This window comes from Triturus cristatus, chromosome 7 (genome assembly GCF_964204655.1).
Source record: "Triturus cristatus chromosome 7, aTriCri1.1, whole genome shotgun sequence".
NCBI classification, from domain to species: Eukaryota; Metazoa; Chordata; class Amphibia; order Caudata; family Salamandridae; genus Triturus; species Triturus cristatus.
In genome coordinates, this window is record NC_140590.1 from 1,776,037,484 (window position 1) to 1,776,042,662 (window position 5,179).

Genomic DNA, 5,179 nt, shown 5'->3' on the forward strand with positions numbered 1-5,179 from the left:
TCTGGCTTTAAAGGAATGTTGTATGATAATTTGAAGCATTACGAGTAAATGGCACGGGAATGGAATGTGTTTGTGTGGAAGTAAATAACTGTAGAATAATATCAGTGTAGGTTAAAAGGTGAGGCGACAGTTGTACTGTCAAGCAAGACCTTAAAATCCATGTGGCGCCCTCCTCTCATCTGTGCTGCTGTCAGAGAAAAACACCATAAATGACGTAGTTATCTTCAGACACTTTAATAGCATTATAATGTCATGTGTGTGCCACTGAAAGTTCAAGCTCAGGCTGCTGGATAAATAAACAAAAAGATCAAAGCTTCATCGGGGCAATTGCTTTTCTGTGGAAGCACACAACTTCTGCCCAATCAAAACATGTACTCCTGACTCCCAACATGTGGGTGGAGCCAATGTCTCTCTTCAGAGGATTCTCACACAATTGTCTGGCGACAGCTGCACTGGCAAGCCAGACCGTAATCATGAATATTGTGAGGAAGCGAAAAAGCGACAAAAGTATCCTGGCCTTTTCTTAACGCCACGCTAAATAAATATCAGCTTGGCGAGGACTTCATGTGGATGGCTATGGCTCTCTACTCAGGCCTGACCGCAAGCGTAAGGGTAAATGGCCATCTATCCCACCCTCCCACTCTCTCACAAGGCACTCGACAAGGGTATCCACTATCCCCCTTGCTCTTTCTCTTAGTAATTGAATCATTAATACTGGTGTTATAAGAAAAGAAACCTGGAATCACAGGTATCCACTTTGACTCGGGCAGGCATGTAGTGGCTGCTTATGCGGACGATGTCTTGTTATTTACTGAGGATGCCTCCTGCGCCATCCCAATTTTTATGACAGAAATACATAGATACTCACAGGTGGTAGGATACTCGTTAAATAAAGATAAAGCAGAGGTTTTTCTGCTAAATGGATGTATGATGTTACAACGCATGCTTTTACAACGCATGCTGTTACAACGAAATTTTTACAACGCAAATGCAGTGACAACGCAAGTCTTTACAACGCAAGTCTTTACATCGACTTGCACTAGATGGCGTGCTAACATTAAAAAAGTGTAATTTACTATTCTAACTCCAGTCCACGTAACAGTAGGGAAGGTGTTTGGATAGTAAACTACACTATTTTTAATGTTAGCACGCCATCTAGTGCAAGTCGATGTAAAACTTGCGTTGTAATGGCATGCGGTGTCAATGCATTTGCGTTGTAACAGTTTCGTTGTAATGGCAGTGCGTTGTAAAAGTTGCGTTGTAAAGGTTGTTCCCCCTGCTAAATGTACACTGCACAGCTGCGGCCATTGGAGATCTGGCCCTAAAATGGCAACCGTCCATCATTATATACCTCAGCATGTGGTTCTCTTCGGACCTCAAAAAATCTGCCGCACTTAATGAACAAAAAACTCTCCACAAAATTAAAGTACGTCTTTCCCCATGGTATCCGAAAAACACCACATGGTTGGGACGTGTGAGCACAGTACAAATGATGAGAGTCCCTTTGAACAATGTTATCTCTAGCATGCTCCTGGCATCTCCACCCGCCACCTTCTTCACATCCATAGCTGTTGCTGCATCTGAATTTGTCTGGAAAAAGGTAAAAGCGAGAATTACCTTGAATATATTGAAGAGGAACAAATTCTCTGGCAGCATAAATATTCCAGACTATGCCCGCTATCAAAGAGCTTTCCTGATCACCCAGGGGTCCTGCTGGCTGATCCAACATGAGCCGAACCCTCCCTCTTGGCTTCCATTGCGACAGGTCTTACAGCGCCCTTACCTCTTAGCTCCATTCTCACTATCCATAACTTAGCGAAACTCCCACTAGATCACTCGAGACCAATTTTAATGGGCACGGCATCCTCACTCCTCCGACTCGATAAACGCCAAAACACAAACCCCCGTTCCAGGTCTCCCCCAGTGAAGTGACCCAGACATATTAAAACAGGTACGCTACGCCCAATCCTTTTTCAGCACCCGACATACGTGGGCTGTGAGAATACGACATGGACCTGTTTCCCGCTAACTGAGGCCGCGTCTAAGTGAGGTGTGATACCGCTCCACCTGACTCGTAATCAGGCCCAATGTATTCAACTAAGTTCTACTAAGCTTAGCTAACAAAAGGCCATGCATAAGGGGTGACCCTGTAGGAGTGTACATCCAATTCCACAATAATTATCTCTACCAGTTTGAACTCATGTGTTGTGCACAGAGAGCATTACACAAGCTTGGCCCTCGAATTTTGCAGGACAAAATTGAATGTTACACTCCCACACGACAACTGAGGTCTTGCAGGCTCGCCCTGGCCAAAACTAAACGTATTTAGAACACCAGAGTAGAAGGTAGGTCCTTCTCCAATGTGGCGGCCGTCCACTGGAACAAACTCCACTAGACCTTTGCCACACGGATGATTATATGTCATTCAGAAAGAAGCTGAAAACAATACAGTTCCCTGGGTTGTAAACAAGGATACCTGCAGCTTGCACATTGGGTCTCTGCTCTAGTCTGCCGGGCCATCTGTTCACTATTATATCAGGACAGCGCCGTGATATCCCTTGGGATGATTGATGCGCTCAATAAATACAAATACTCTTCCTTAACCCCATTAATTTCCTCCAGCTGGTCCATCAGTTGACCCAGTGACAGCCGTGGGCCAAACTGAGGCAACATAAGTTGATACTGGCACGCCTCAGCGTAGAACTTTGATAAAAGGGAGGAAACTTTTATTCAAGTTAAAGTGGGTGGAGGGAATCTTCAAAAACAGGTACAGCAGGGCCAAAGCCATATCAGTTTTTCAAGATCTCCACATAATATACATATAATAACACTTAATGCAATTCATCTAAATGGAACTCATATCTATAATTAATGGCTTTTCTAAAACTCCACTTTGGATCCAGCCAGAGTTAGAAATAAATGCTGCAACTATGGACAATGCAGATGAAAAAAGCTGCACTAAATGTGTACTGCCACAGGGAGGCCAGAGTGTACCCTCACAGGGAGGGTCAAAGTGTACCCCCACAGGGAGGGCCAGAGTGCCCCGCCACAGGAAGACCTGAGTGTACCCCCACAGGGAGGGCCAGAGTGTATCCCCACAGGGAGGGCCAGAGTGTACACCCACAGGGGGGGCCAGAGTGTACACCCACAGGGGGGGCCAGAGTGTACACCCACAGGGGGGGCCAGAATGTACACCCACAGGGGGGGCCAGAGTGTACAGCCACAGGAGGGTGGGCCAGAGTGTACCGCCACAGGAAGGGCCAGAGTGTACCGCCACAGGAAGGGCCAGAGTGTACTGCCACAGGGAGGGCCAGAGGTACTGCCACAGGGAGGGCCAGAGTGTACCGCCACTGGGAGGCCAGAGTGTACTCCCACAGGGAGGGCCAGTGTACCGCCACAGGGAGGCTAAAATGTACTGCCACAGGGAGGCCAAAGTGTAGCCCACAGGGAGGGCCAGAGTGTACCCCCCACAGGGAGGGCCAGAGTGTACCCCCACTAGGAGGGCCAGAGTGTACCGCAACAAGGAGGGCCAGAGTGTACTGCCACATGGAGGGCCAGAGTGTACCCCCACAGGAAGGGCCAGAGTGTACCCCCACAGGGAGGGCCAGAGTGTACCGCCACATGGGTGAGGGCCAGAGTGTACCACTACAGGAGGGAGGGCCAGAGTGTACCGCCACAGGGAGGGCAGAGCGTACTGCCACAGGGAGGGCAGAGTGTACCGCCACGGAAAGGCCAGAGTGTACCGCCACATGGAAGCTAAAGTGGACCACCACAGGGAGGCTAAAGTGTATGACCACAGGGAGGCTAAGGTGGACTGCCACAGTGAGGCCAGAGTCTACTTCCACAGTGAGGGCTAGAGTGTACCGCCACAGGGAGGGCCAGAGTGTGCCACCACAGGAGGGAGGGCCAGAGTGTACCATCACAGGGAGGCTAACATGTACGGCCACAGGGAGGCTAAAGGGGACTGCAACAGGGAGGCCAGAGTGTACTGCAACAGTGAGGGCTAGAGTGTACCACCACAGTGAGGGCTAGAGTGTACCGCCACAGGGAGGGCCAGATTGTATCACCACAGGGAGAGCCAGAGTGTATCACCACAGGGAGGGCCAGAGTGTATCACCACAGGGAGGCCAGAGTGTACCCCTACAGGGAGGGCCAGAGTGTACCCCTACAGGGAGGGCCAGAGTGTACCCCTACAGGGAGGGCCAGAGTGTACCCCCACAGGAAGGGCCAGAGTGTTTTTCCACAGGGAGGACCAGAGTGTACCGCCACAGGGAGGGCTAGAGTGTACCGCCACAGGGCCAGGGTGTACCGCCACAGGAGGGAGGGCCAGAGTGTACTGCCACAGGAGGGATGGCCAGAGTGTACCGCTACAGGGAGGGCATAGTGTACCGCCACAGGGAGGGTAGAGAGTACCGCCACAGGGAGGCTAACGTGTACTGTCACAGGGAAGCTAAAGTGGACCACCACAGGGAGGCCAGAGTGTACCGCCACAGGGAGGCCAGAGTGTATTCCCACAGGGAGGCCAGAGTGTACCCCCACAGAGAGGCTAACGTGTACCGCCACAGGGAGGCTAAAGTGTACTGCCACAGGGAGGCTACAGTGTACTGTCACAGAGAGGCCAGAGTGTACCCCCACAGAGAGGGCCAGCGTGTACCCCCACAGGGGGGGCCAGCATGTACCCCCCACAGGGTGGCCAGAGTGTACTGCCACAGGGAGGGCCAGAGTGTACTGCTACAGGGAGCCTAACGTATACTACCACAGGAAGGGCTAAAGTGTACTGCCACAGGGAGGGCAGAGCGTACCGCCACAGGGAGGCTAACGTGTACCGCCTGCAGGAAGGGCTAAGGTGTACTGCCACAGGGAGGCTAACGTGTAAACAGGGACGGCAGAGCGTACCGCCACAGGGAGGGCCAGAGTGTACCGCCACAGGGAGGGTCAGCGTCTACCACCACAGGGAGGGCCAGAGTGTACTGCCACAGTGAGGGCCAGAGTGTACCACCACAGTGAGGACCAGAGTGTACCACCACAGGGGGGCTAAGGTGTACCGCCTACAGGAGGGCCAGAGTGTACTGCCACAGGGAGGGCAGAGCGTACCGCCACAGGGAGGGCCAGAGCGTACCACCACAGGGAGGGCCAGAGCGTACCACCACAGGGAAGGCCAGAGTGTACCGCCACAGGG